Consider the following 15,187-nt stretch of genomic DNA (forward strand, 5'->3'; position numbering starts at 1 on the left):
AACCCATGTCCTCGATTCCCCTACTCTGGGCAAGAGATTCTGTGCATCTACCCAATCGATTCTTCTCATGATTTTATACACCTCAATAAGATACCCCCTCATCCTCCTCCAAGGAATAAAGTCCCAGCCTACTCAACTTCTTCATGATCCAAGGGACCTTTATTCAGATTAATACAATCCATAATACCTTCAGAGAAGTTTCATCTTATTGACAAATAATATTTTTTATTGAAATGATAAAACAGCGATTCTGAAAAACAGAGAAACCCTTGTCAGACGTAGAAAATGCCACATAAGTATTGCTAGTCCACCCTGAGAGCAACATTACAAAGTTATAAGAGTGATATTAGATCTCCAGAAACTTAAAAGTTTGCTCTACATGATCAATTTTTTCTCTGTTGTCCTCCTCCTCACAAACAACTAAAATTAATTTTATGGATGAAGCAGCCAACGAGATATCTGGGAAGGAATTCAAAGGAATGTACATCATTAATCTTCCACTGTGGATTCACAAATAAACTTAGTACATTAGGACTTGATGCCTGCTATGTCATGTGAGTAAATATTTTAAAGTAGCACAAGCTGTTGCAATTAACCCTTTCACTGGATGTTTATCTTCCATTTGTCAGCCCCGATATGCGAAGTCTAGATGTAACAGGATAATCTGGCATCAGCACAAAGGGAGAAATGGTTTAAAATATGACTGCAATAAAAATGTCTAAAAGTCTTTTATTTTACTTCTTGCAAATCCCAAGGAGAGATTTCAAGTAATAATTATTTGTCCCAGCCTGCTTATGACTGATCTCCTGGCCTGCTTGATGGAAAGTTACTGCATGTATTCTTCCTGCCATCAGAGGGAAACAGTTTAGCTTCCTATTACACTGTTGAGACCAGAGACTATCATCTCATCTGTTCATCGTTCTCAGATGCTGCAAACACACTGCAAGACTTCACCACCATTAACCCTCTAACCTCTCAGAAGAAATCAGACAACTATGGAGGTCAGAGACAAGGATGCTACACTATACTGCGTCAATATTTTTTTCCTCTGGCTCGGGCTACTTGACCCACCTCTAATGGGATCTGATTTAATGTCACACTATGTACTTGATGTGGACACATCATTTGGCAGCAGTAATATGCTGCTTAGCCACTTGAGCCAGCTCTGCCATTTTACAAGATTACATTGGCTCCAGCTACACCTGCAGTTTCCCCTTATCATCAAGAAATATTCAACATCTTGCTTATCCATCTACGCTTGCTTTAATAATAATGTCAAAGACTCTACTTCCATTACACTTTGAGGAAGAGAGTTCCAAAGATTTATGACCCTTTAAAAGAATGCCCAGCTGGCTTGAAGGGCTCTTATTGTTAAGAGTGGCCCCGGTTTCTAGATTCTCCCACAGCAGGAAGATTCTCTCTCTGGTTCACCTTAGTTAGACCCCTCAGGAAACATCATTAAATATTTAGGTTCAGGTTGTGGTGGGACTTTCCCAAATCAGTACTTTATCCAAGTTAGGATGATTTATTTTGAACACATTGCAATATGGAAAACATTAGAATTAAGAGTGTTCAAATCTTATATGTATTAGCAATGAGTACAGATGGTTGTAATAGCTATTTTACTGTGCCTGAGAAAGAGGCTTCTGATGTGAAGGAATCTTTAAGCCTTAGTAGCCTGTACATCACCATCCGTGCTGTTGATTCTGTACATTTCCAGATGTGGAACTTGTCGATCCTTTTGGATCCTTAAATCGCTAAATGCAAGAAGTGAAAATTCATGTCAATATAAACAAAATTGAACAGATGCTACTCAATATCACAAGTATCATTAGTTTTTGATTTGAAAGGTGAAGGTCAACTTAAAGGTTAGCTTAGAAGTAAGCACAATTAAAGCCTTGTTTCATCAACATTGAACATTAGACCGTACTAAAATGTACGTAACATTTGCAAGTTTTAAAATGTATAAGGGACACATAAATATTGAAGAGAAAATTTGTGATCACATTTCAAAGAGTGGCAAATTTTTATGTGAAGCTCCTCTTAAATCAGTTAAACCAGTCTTCAAACATTCCACCTGATTATCTATCCGTTCCAGTGCTGAGAAAGTCATTAGTAGTGAAAGTCCCCCTTCAATCATCAGTAAATCAGAACAGCTCTTGGAGCTACTGATCTTTATTGGACCTAACGCTACTGAAACAGCAGTGAGTACTTATGAAGCAATGAAACGTGGCAGCCAGTGGGGGAGGGGGTGGCTCCAGACGTGGATGTCTGGCAACAAAGCATTTCTATCAGGTAAGCTCGATGCCTTCTGCGCCCGTTTAGAACAGGATGTACCAAGGTATGTCCCCACATTTTCACCTGCTCTGCCCCATACATGTCAGTGGTTGAAGTTGGATCTGCAGTCACGAGGGTAGACTCACTGAGAGCAGCTCGCCCAGGCGTGAGGGGGTGGCAGTGAGCACAAACCTACTCTCGTCAGTGGGGCTGCTGCACAGATGGGTGGATGGAATGGAATACTTTGGCATTTGGGGTGGGGGATGTATGATCTACGACACAATAACCCCGAGTAGGTGTGCAATCGAGCATTATATCAATGGACTGAATTAAGATCCATGAGAAAAGCAGTCTGAAAAAGGGTCTCGACCCAAAACGTCATCTATTTCTTCTCTCCAGAGATGCTGCCTGTTCCGCTGAGTTACTCCAGCATTTTGTGTCTACCTTCAATTTAAACCAGCATCTGCAGTTCTTTCCTGCATATACATGACATGCCTGGGCCCACTAGTATAAACTGGGACATGAAAGAGGGAAGAAGTGTTCACCCAATTTTAGTCAAAATTTCACTTGCTAGATCTCTTTCCTGTTCTGCTGCTGTTTGAACTTTTGAGGTATTCAAAACCGTTGATCTTCACATTTACACCCACGACCCATTTGTGTATACTCCTTTTCTTCCTCCTTGCCTCTATACTAAACTTTTCTTTCATCTTCTCTTCGCTCTTTACCATACCTCCCACTTTCTTCATTCTATCCCTCTATTCTGCCCTGCTTCACTCATCTCTTCTGCCATTTACCTCATCGTTGTATATCAGCCACTGAAAGTAAGCATGCAGGTACAGCAGGCAGTGAAGAAAGCCAATGGCATGTTGGCCTTCATTGCGAGAGGGTTTGAATTTAGGAGCAATGAGATCCTACTGCAGTTGTACAGGGCCCTGCTGAGACCACACCTGGGGTATTGTGTGCAGTTTTGGTCTCCTAATTTGTGGAAGGACATTCTTGCTATTGAGGGGGTGCAGCGTAGGTTCACCAGGTTAATTCACAGGATAGCAGGACTGTCTTATGATGAAAGAATGGATTGACTGTGCTTGTATTCACTGGGGCTTACAAGGATGAGAGGAGATCTAAAAGAAACATAAAATTCTTCAGAGATTGGACAGGCTAGATTCTGGAAAAATGTTCTCCGTTGGGGAAGTCCAGAACCAGGGGCCACAGTTTAAGAATAAGGGATAGGCCATTTTGGACTGAGATGGGGGAAAAACATTTTCACCCAGAGAGTTGTGAATCTGTGAATTTCTCTGCCACAGAAGGCAGTGAAGGCCAATTCACTGGATGTTTTCAAGAGAGAGTTAGATTTAGCTCTTAGAGCTAACGGAATCAAGGGATATGGAGAAAAAGCAGGAACAGGGTACTGATTTTGGATGATCAGCCATGATCATATTGAATGGTGGTGCTGGCTCGAAGGGCCTAATGGCCTACTCCTGCACCTATTTTTCTATGTTTCTATCCCCTTTCACTCTTCCCTTATCTAATGTCACCTGTTTAACTGCAGGAGCTATAAGCCGTGAGTAGGGGCAGCATTTCCATGGGGTACATGCACATCCAAGTTTCCCACATCAACCTGCAGACTGTCCTGACTTGGAAATATATTACCAATCCTTTATGGGTCTAAATCCTGGTACTCCATCCTTAATAACACTGAAGATTACATTCACCCGAAGGCTGTCACAATTCAAGACAATAGAACACCACAACCTCCTCTAGTGCAGTCGAGAGCATTAAATACTGCCCTACCATGGAGAAAGCCAAGTATATTTAACAATAAACATCCTCATCAATACATTTTAAAAGATTTTTCACTTTTCCTCCCTAGTTGCAATGTCAATGAAGATAGACAAGTATATTTAAAAATATTTGTTACAAAAATGAAGGAGGGATATGGATCACATGTAGGCAGAGGAGATTAGTTTAACAGCATCAAGTTCAGCACGGACATTGTGGGTCAAAAGGCCTGTTCCCTGTACTCTTCAGTCCCTTGTTCTATGCTTGGTAGAAATGGGGTAACAGCATCCTAAAACGGTGGAGCAATGAGATACAACCCTGTTCCAACACAGCTTCAGTCACCACAATCTTCTATTGCACACCCACTGCTATGCGAGTGGTGCAACTGCCCGAGTTAGGCCTTGTAATATGTCCAAAGCGCACATAGGGCCCTGGTTACCAGTTGAAGAGGCTGCTGGTGTTTGTGTGGAAGCTGCTCCATCGGTTGCAAGGACTGGAAATGGGAACACTTTCTCCAGCCTCCACAAAATTAATCCAGACCTACTGCATTTTGGCCCCTCTCCACTTAATATGCATTGCAGCAAATCCACTCAACCCCATGGATTTTAAATCCCTTTTTCAAACAAGGTATTCTCACACAACCTCTGGAACTCGAAGCAATCAGGATAATGTTTGTGAAAGGTTTTCCTATTGCATGGTTGATAAATGATGTGATGGCCTGAATGAAACCAGCAACCCCTCGTCCTTCTGCATTGTTTTCAGAGTAAACTAAAGGTTTCATACCTAGTGGGGAGATAAACAAGAATTGAACCAAGCCTGAAAGCAGTAACTTTGTGCCAGTGGAATTGCCTCTTTGTTGATGTTGCGTCTCATTTGCATAAAAAGCCTTGTCTTACTGCAGTCCCACTGATAAAATACCATAATCTCCGGACTCATAGTCAGTCATAAAGCTGTACAGCCTGGGAGTAGGCTCTTTGTTCCAACTTGCTCATCGCACCCGTGGGCATTCTATGTCATTCCATTTGATTGGATTTGGCCTCTCTCTCTCTAAACCCTTCTTATCCACATCTGCCCACCTCTTGAAGCTCATTCTAGATATGGAATTCTAGAATTGGAAATTCTAGAGGTTCCTCTTGCATAACTTCCCCGCTCGCCTTAAAGCTATGCCCTCTAGTTTTAGAATGCTTTATCCTAGGAAAAAGACTCACTTTATCCATGCCTCTATCAGTCATGTACACCTCAGTAAAGTCATCCCTCAACCTCCTACACTCCAAAGAAAGAGAAAAAGAAAACACCTCAGATATTCAGATGCACTCTCCCTAGGTGGGAGTGAATCATGGGGAAAATTATTTATAATCCCTGGAAGCAGGCAGCTTGAATGACAGATAGCTTCCATTATTTATTCTAATAATTTCTAAATGGGATAATATCTCAGCCAGTTGGTTGTTGTTACTTTAGTCTTTTCTTTCCAACTGGTTATGATTGACAAGGTTATCAATGTGTCCATAATTTGTATAGCATTCTGTAACGTAGTACATTTCACTTTAATTATAAAGGCAGCCTTTCTGCGGCAGGTTGATAATCTGGTATTTAAAGGTGACGTCTGTCACTCTGTTCAGAATCCGAAGTAACACCATTTGTCACTTGGTGAATATATTCACTGACAGCATCAATTACACTCGTCGACTTCTGGAGGCAAGAAAGTCAATAATTTTTGTTTAAATGCATCAACAGATGTTGTTTCTGGGCCATCACATTGTGGTAGTTGGATCTTTTGCCAGCTTGTCCCTCATGAGAAGGTATGGCATTAGTGAGTTGCAAACAAGTAGAATGGGCAATGTGCCCATCTTCTTGAAGCAGAGTGGTGCAGCTGGTAGAGCTGTTTCTCACTGCACCAGAGACCCAGGTTCGATACTGACCTCGGGTGCTATCTGTGTGAAGTTTGCACCTTCTTCCTGTGACCGTGTGGGTTTCCTTGGTGGTGTTCCGATTTCCTCCCCCATCCAAAATAAGGGCGGCTTTGTAGGTAATTGACCTCTGTAAATTGGCCCGGTGCATAGGCAGTCAATGCAAAAGTGGGATAACATAATGTGAATTAGTCAACAAGGGCTTGCTGGGACAAAGGGCTCATTTCCATGCTGTATCGTTCAATTTAATTCAATTTAAAATTCTTGTGCAAGTGTGCAGTGGAGGATATGAATATTAGGTACAGATTGATGGAACTTGTTGGGAATTGCAATTAAGATTATGATGTATTAAGCCGTTTGAGAGACTAGCACAGATATAGTATAACATTTCCCACTTTACTGTAGTTGTAAAGTCAAGGTTTATATTATAATAAATATTATTATATTTGTACAAGCCAAAATTCCATGGACATTTTTGTGGTATAAATCTAGGGTTTCACAAGAGCTGCATAATATGCAAACATTTTTTTAATTATATGCTCTTTATATTGCATTGGAGGGAAAAGGGCCACAGGAGCATGGAAGAGAGAATTTACCGGTAGCAAGATATTCTGAATTTTTTTGTTTTATTTCCTCAAAGACAGAAACGAATAACCATTGGATTTATCAACGAAATGTTATTAACTCGCGTGTGAATAATATTTCCCATAACAATAAAGTTTCATGTTAAGTACTGACACTGTGTGTGGCCGCTGTTCCTACGAATTGCAGCATTATTTTATAATAAGAGGCTAACTCAATTATGTTGAAGAATCTTAGGAGATTGCACATTTAGTGCCGTGACCAGAGGCAGAACGTGATATGTGGGGCAGGTATGTTTTTTTTTTTATCCACAGAGAATGGTGGGTGCCTGGAATACACTGCCAGTGGTAGTTATGGAGGCAGGCACTATAGTTGCATTTCCGAGGCTTTTAGATAGGCACATAGATATGCAGAGAATGGAGAGATATGGATCACATGAAGCCAAATGAGATTAGTTTAACTTGCTATCATGTTCTGCATTGTTATTGCAGCTGAAGGGTGTGTTCCTGTGCTGCTTTGTTTTTCCTAATCTTCCATGTTCTATGAGTTCTAGTTTATGCACGTGTAAAAATCACCACTTTGAAGAAGGTGGCTTCCCAAGACCCAAAATAATTTCAGCCAGTGTACACAATTCTGTATATGGGTGCATAGCAAAGCCAAAGACAGGGACTCGGATGCTAAACCCGACTCATAGGAACAATTTTGGTATCGAAGTATGACTGGTGGGATGAGTTGCAACTGATATAAAGATCACCTACCACAGGCATGTCAGTTTAGAGCAGCAAAATATTTTCACTGAAAAAATAATGGGCACAGTATGTAAACCTGGACCCGAATTATAAACCAGAATATCGCCAGCCAAGTTTTTCATAATGTGAGAATAATACTCAAAACAGAATGTCGCAAAGAAATAGCTTGCAAAAAAAAAAACAAAAAAACTGATAAGTAACAAGAAAGGCAATGTTTAAACAGGATAAATGCCACACAGCACCATGCAGCAATTTAAACATATTAATAAGTTCAGTAAAGTGTCATTCAAGAAAGTTAAATGTATCTGAAGCCTGACTCTAGAGAGGAACTAGGATTACTGGGATGGACACAATATTTAATGTTAGCACTTCAGAACTACATCTGAACAATCAGATCAGAATATTATGCAGATTATGTTCAAAGATTCACATTCCATCATTAAAGTGTAACCCCACAAAGGGAATAAGACAAACATTAAACACAATGACTGCAGCCTAGATTGGTGATGCAGCCTCATCTAGATGAGTGGGGCAAGCAGAGTGTCATGGTTTGTTAGTCAAGCTGCACAGAGATCTCCATGCCATGGTGCCCAAAGCAAACAACGTTGTCTGGCTCTGAAGGGGCTATAATGTAAAACACAATTCTTCCATAGACAATGAATAATGTGCAAATGAGGAAGAAGGTCAACATTATTTAACAATCAGAAACAGAGACAGCAAAGGCGAGGGCCAGGGAAAGCAGGGGAGCACTGTCTGAAATTCACATTTGCGAAGAACAGGAAGGGGAAAGACGACTGCCACATAAGGGTAAGTTATTTAGAAAGCGCGGAGAGGGGAGGATGTGATGTTTGGTGGACTGTGGGGTGGGAGGACCCGTTGACAAAGGGACATGTTTTATATTTGTTACAGAGATAGGTTGAATAAGTTAGGTCTTTATTCTCTGGAGCGCAAAGGTTAAGGGGGGACTTGATAGAGGTCTTTTAAATGATGAGAGGGATAGACAGAGTTGACGAGGATAAACTTTTCCCATTGAGAGTAGGGAAGATTCAAACAAGAGGACATGCCTTGAGAATTAAGGGACAGTAGTTTAGGGGTAACATGAGGGGAACTTCTTTATTCCGAGAGTGGTAGCGGTGTGGAATGAGCTTCCAGTGGAAGTGGTGGAGGCAGGTTCGTTGGTATCATTTAAAAATAAATTGGATAGGCATATGGATGAGAAGGGAATGGAGGGTTATGGTTTGAGTGCAGGCAGGTGGGACTAAGGGAAAAAAGTTGTTTGGCACAGACTTGTAGGGCCGAGATGGCCTGTTTCCGTGCTGTAATTGTTATATGTAGTTCACTCCTGTGTGTGTGTGGGTGGCCACTTTGAATAGTCTTGCTGCCAGCATTGAGTAAAGCATTAAAGACTTCAATTGTAAATGAAAGACTCAAGTTTTGTGCAGACCTAGAAAACGAACACGAAAGTGTCAGGAGTTGGATACTTCAGATTACATCCAAAGACGCAGATAAGAGCCTAATTTACGATTTGATTTTTTAAAAATTGAGTTCTGTGGCGAACATAAAGCAACGTCTTGGCAATTCGATCGTTTCGATCCCGAGCGAGAAAGGTGGTCATTGTATTTAATGCGCGTTGAGTTTTATTTTGAAAGTATGGCAATTACGACTGACCTGAGGAAGAAGGCTCACTTGCGTTCATTAATGTCACCAGAAACTTTTGCACTGCTTCAAAATTTACTTACAGAAGAAGTAACTGAAGCCTCTTATGCTGAAATCACAACGGCTTTGCAGCTGCATTTCGAAGAAAGTCAAAATTTCCTCGCATTTCGCCTTGATTTCTACAGGAGGGTGCAATAGGAAGGGCAATCGATCACCGAATTTCTTACCGAACTTCACACCAAGGCAAAGGCATGTGATTTTAAAACTCAATGCAGTGAAAAGTGCCAAGACAATGCATTGCGGGATAGACTGGTCATGAGCTGCAGGCACGCATTCATCTAGCAGGCCATTCTCAAGGACGCCTCATTGAAGAATGTGCTGCAGTATGCTAAGATGGCCGAGCTGCTGAGTAAAGAACTGCACAAAATGGCTGGCGAAACAGCACCAAAGCTTCCTCCGGAGGTGCATACAGTTCGTCGGACTCGTCTGCAATGCCAGAAACCACTTGATTGACCCAGAACAAATCCGGAGAAGGTGGGACAGTTTCAGAAGAGCCATCCCCCTGTGGGGGGAGGATCGAAAACCTGCTACCAGTGCGGCTCGGCTGCTCATCATCACCGTGAGTGTCCATATATCAAGTCCGTTTGGTATGCCTGTTACCGAAAAGGCCATCACCAGGCAGTGTGTCAATCCGTAGGAAAGCTGAGAAAGGGCAAGAAAGCGCAAAACACAATCAACCAAATCGCGGAGACCATTTGGTCCACTATGACCCATCGAAGCCGATCTCGCTGGCCGCCGATGCATCGCCATATGGTCATGGAGCTGTAATCCCACAAACGGCGCCAAATGGCAAGGAAGAACCAATCGTGCTCGCATTCAAAACGCTGACGACCGCTGAGGAAAAACTACAGCTGTGGAAAAAGGACAGCATACAGATGAAGCAAATACTGATATCTCTTTAAAAAGAGAACACTGAGGAAAACTGTTGATTCCGAGCCTTTAGCAAATTGCGAAATGCAAAAAAGGCTGGAAAAAAAGTGGTGCAGCCAAATAGAGATGTTCAACTGGAAAAAGGGGAATGTGATGTTTGGTGGACTGCGTGGGGCGGGAGGACCAGTTGCTCCTCCCGTGCAGCAGGTGGCACTACACAGGACAAAGGGAGCTGTTTTGTATATAGTTCTCTCTTGTCTGTATGTGTGCAAGGGGGAGGGGGGGGGGGGGGGGGGGGGGGTGGAGAGATGCCAGACAACTTTTAATATTACCGGTCGGTTTACTTACCTTTTTTTTCGCAATGAGCTTTACTTTCGACTACCCTGGATTTCCTTAGACTACACTCGATTACCTACAAATAGCATGCCGACCTACCATGACGTACCTCGACTAAACCTACGAGTAAAAAAATATTGATTTTTTTCGATGGCGACCTTTTTTTACTCACGTGCATTTATCTGCTTGTTGAAAAATACTCCGCGACCTAGCTGAGGCCTCGAGTATGCGGGGACTACTCTCGAGCATGAAGGAGAGTTACAAAGACCTCCTAGGACCTTGTGTCAACCATGCTGCGTGTACGAGTCGAGGGCAAACTCGCGAATTAAGTCACCACAGTGGGACAGCCCCTTTTTGGTGTGAATCATCACCCAAAATGCACAAGGCCACTGTGTGCAAGATGTTAAATAGAGTCCAACTTTGTCACCACAAACAGGAAACATTAATGTTTTGATGCAATTGCCACAGAGGCGGAAAATCTCCAACTAATTGGTAAGGTATTCAGGAGGCTGCAAGAACCCCAGCTATTTACGATATATATTAATGATTTGGACGAGGGAACTGAATGCAACATCTCCAAATTTGCAGATGACACAAAACTGGGGGGCAGTGTTAGCTGTGTGGAGGATGCTAGGAGGCTGCAAGGGGACTTGGATAGGCTGTGTGAGTGGGCAAATACATAGCAGATGCAGTATAATGTGGATAAATGTGAGGTTATCCACTTTGGTGGGAAAAACAGGAAAGTAGACTATTATCTGAATGGTGGCCGATTAGGAAAGAGGGAGATGCAACGAGACCTGGGTGTCATGGTACACCAGTCATTAAATGTAGGCATGCAGGTGCAGCAGGCAGTGAAGAAGGCAAATGGTATGTTAGCATTCATAGCAAAAGGATTTGAGTATAGGAACAGGGAGGTTCTACTGCAGTTGTACAGGGTCTTGGTGAGACCACACCTGGAGTATTGCATACAGTTTTGGTCTCCTAATCCGAGGAAGGACATTATTGCCATACAGGGAGTGCAGAGAATGTTCACCAGACTGATTCCTGGGATGTCAGGACTTTCATATGAAGAAAGACTGGATAGACTCGGTTTGTACTCGCTAGAATTTAGAAGATTGAGGGGGGATCTTATAGAAACTTACAAAATTCTTAAGGGGTTGGACTGGCTAGATGCAGGAAGATTGTTCCCGATGTTGGGGAAGTCCAGAACAAGGGGTCACAGTTTAAGGATAAGGGGGAAATCTTTTAGGACCGAGATGAGGAAAACATTTTTCACACAGAGAGTGGTGAATCTCTGGAATTCTCTGCCACAGAGGGTAGTTGTGGCCAGTTCATTGGCTATATTTAAGAGGGAGTTAGATGTGGCCCTTGTGGCTAAAGTGATCAGGGGGTATGGAGAGAAGGCAGATACAGGATACCGAGTTGGATGATCAGCCATGATCATATTGAATGGCGGTGCAGGCTCGAAGGGCCGAATGGCCTACTCCTGCACCTATTTTCTATGTTTCTATTAACATAACATCAACCTCCAGTAGTGTGAATGATTCCAAGATGAAATGTATTATTTATGTGGGCTTAAACCCAGCAACGGTTTGTCAAGGACAAGGTAAAGGCCATTGAAAAGGCTACAAAACCCAAGGATGTCAAAAAGTTCTCCATGTTGCTAGAAATCCACAAGGCCAAATGTGTTATATTCCAGAAATTCATTTGTTGAACCTTTTGTGCTTGCAAGGAAAAGTCTGGGAACAGTAGACCAGTGAGCCCATCAACAGTGGTAGGCAGGTTACTGGAAAGTATTCTGAAGGATATATACATTTTTATAGACAGGAGCTGATTAGGCATAATCAGCATGGTGTTGTATATGGGAGATCGTGACTTCCAAATCTGAATGAGTTTCTTGAAGACATAACCAAAAAGGTTACTGGTATTCATTGGAAGTGAGTGAACCAATATCAACATCCTCTCCCAGGCCTTCTCTAAACAAAAGGAACACACCATTTTACAAATTACTCCATCGAATGCACCCTACCCCATTGTGGGAAAGTCTAAGGTTTGCAATTCAGCTTCATCGGGTCTCTCAAAATTGGAATGCAAGATTTCATCCTTGATTCTGAGAAACTGTCCAAGAGGAAATACGAACTGGATTCCAGTATAAATGTATAACAAAATGTACTCTAGATAATATTTTCCACTTAGGCAGTACTATTAAATGCAAAATACTGAGAACAGTCAGATGTACAATCATAAAGTGCACTGGTTATTTTACTCAGTGCTCTTCTTCTCAATTTAAAAATGATCAAGTAAATGGAGATGTTTAAGAAAGAACTGCAGATGCTGGAAAAGTCAAAGGTAGACAAAAATGCTGGAGAAACTGCTGCCTCACCCGCTGAGTTTCTCAAGCATTTTTGTCTACCAAGTAAATGGAGATAATCATCTCAACATAAGATTTCATCCATTCTTGGTACGGTAAATGATTCACGAGTTTTGCTTTCATGCCATAATTTGGGGAAGGTTTGGGGAAACAAAAAAATCATATTGAGATGCCCTGACAGTTGCTGTCATGATTATTTCCACATGATGATAGTTGAGACGAAAGTTTACTCAGTTGAAGTACACCCTTCAAGTTGGCCGCAGATGGTGAATGAGGGGCAGGATGGAAATTGGAGGTGAAAGGTAAAAGGTCACTTATGGGTGATGTGTCAACCTGATGTGTTGCAACTGGGTCACTGCCACCTTGGATCGTATCTCCTTGGATTGAGGGGAACAGGCCGTGATCTGAGATCTATCAAAAGGCAGTGCATGGATATCAAAATGGTGGGGACGGTGAACATAAAAATCCATGGTCCAATTGCCCCCCCCCCCCCCCCTTCCCCCCCTCAAATTACATAGGTTCCTAATTTGCTGCAATATTTGATCCTGGTTTGTTGGGCGGGCGAACAAAGGGTACATTTTGTCCCATTTTATATTAACAAGTCAGAAATGCATCCGATGCAGGATATGTGAAGGGAAAATGATATTTGAGTTGGGGTGCTTCATGATGGATAATGCTGTCTAAATATTTCATGGATGTTCCCCAATTTGAAAGAAGCATAAATGTTTTAAGCAGGTGCAATCATTTTTCTTTTTGCCTGTGATTTATGGGGGAAAAAAAAAAGCTGGAAAGGTGTCCAATTTCCACTATTACACAAAATTAATAAATAATTGTCACCAATTCTAAAATCCAGCTTTTAAAATGGCTCCAGATTATTTAGATGACTGTCAGTTGTTTTACAGAACCTGCAAAAAATAAGGTTTGAGAATAGCTGAGCTAGTGTTAATGGGCATGCTCCACTACACTAATCTCTCCTAATTTGGCTCTAGAATTCCCTGCTTTTACTGATTAATCAAAATGGTCAGACAGAATTATAATGTTCTATTATGTCAAGCCAAAATACAAAGGAAACATTCATTTGAGTTCAAAGCTGCCAGAATATTTTCTCCCACGTAAAACAAGTTTAGAAAGGCCACTGGGAAGTGAAATTAATGAACTCACAGAAGGTGCTGCAGCAGCTGAATTGACATTATATTTTCAGCATGACCTTTATCCTGGTATACCAGGCATTTCAAAGGAGTGAGAGTTGATTAGTCATAATTTCCAAAAACTGAGTTCTATCCCTCCATAAATACCTCTACTTCAGTTTTCATTTAATCTGAAACATCTCGGCATGCAGCGGGATGCTTTGGTTCAGTGGGATGCTTTTTCCAATTGTTATTTTTTTCAGATAAGCTAGCATTTCTCCCCTTTTCTTGGTTGGCAAGTTGCCTGGGAAACAAAGCAACATTTTAGTTGACAGATGATAGTTCTAAAGATGCTGCTAATGCACAATTAACATCCAAATGATACATCAACATAATTGTTTCATCTAATGTCAGATGAATAAAAAAGGAACATTGGTAGAGTCATAGTCTTACAGCATGGAATCAGGCCTTTCGGCCCAATTTACCCACATCGCACAACATGTTCTATTTACACTAGTCCCACCTGCTTGTGTTTGGCCCATATCCCTCTTAACCCGTTCTATCCATGTACCTGTCCAAATGTCTAAGACATTGCAATAGTCCCAGCCTCAACCACCTCCTTTGGCAACTCGTTCCATACACCCACCACCCTGTGTGTGAAAAATTTACCCCTCGAGTTCCTATTAAATCGTTTCCCCCCTCACCTTACACCTATGTCCGATAGTAGAAGGAATATTGTTTAAGAACATGGTTCTTTGGAAAGCAAGTCTGGTTGGTCTGTTGAATCAGAGAGACTTTATTGCTGACTCTTCCAGCAGTTTATAGTTGCTTTTGTTTCTGGCATTAAGCAACAGGAGACACATTGACTTTAACCAGTAAAGAACATGTCTCTCAGCGAGGATGTTTTGAAGGATGAGTAGAGGACAAACACAGCTTCAGCTAAAAGCTCCGCTGCAGAGCTCAGGTATCATTATCGATTGAGGCAATTCTGGGACAGAAATCAAAGCATAACCAAGAGGAGAGCACAGCCCAATGTCAAAATTCCAAAGATTTCATTCTTAACTAACGTCTTTTTTAAAAAAATAATTTCCCTTGTTACTAAAGGTTAAAGATTATTTGTTGTTCTCATCAGGTTAGGTCAAGTAACTAAAGTAACTATGCTGCTATTTTAATTCAATTACAATTAATGGAAGTTTCACTCAAAGCTCTTCATAATGAACTTGGCAAATTCTATCCCCTCACCCTACTAATTAATGACATTGTCTGCAGGAGTGTCAACACAATTTTTGCAGCCTACGAGATGGGCCCTATGCTCAACATCAACAATATCCTCTATCAACTTATCCTCACTGCACAGCACACCCCTCTGACAATGAAGATCATAATGAAACCTTGAAAAATGTGAAGCAAGTCCCACATTACCGGAGCCATGTCTCAGCAAAGGCAAACTTAGCTAAGTAATGGAGGAGAAGA

This window comes from Leucoraja erinacea, chromosome 5, assembly GCF_028641065.1.
Source record: "Leucoraja erinacea ecotype New England chromosome 5, Leri_hhj_1, whole genome shotgun sequence".
Taxonomy (NCBI): Eukaryota; Metazoa; Chordata; class Chondrichthyes; order Rajiformes; family Rajidae; genus Leucoraja; species Leucoraja erinaceus.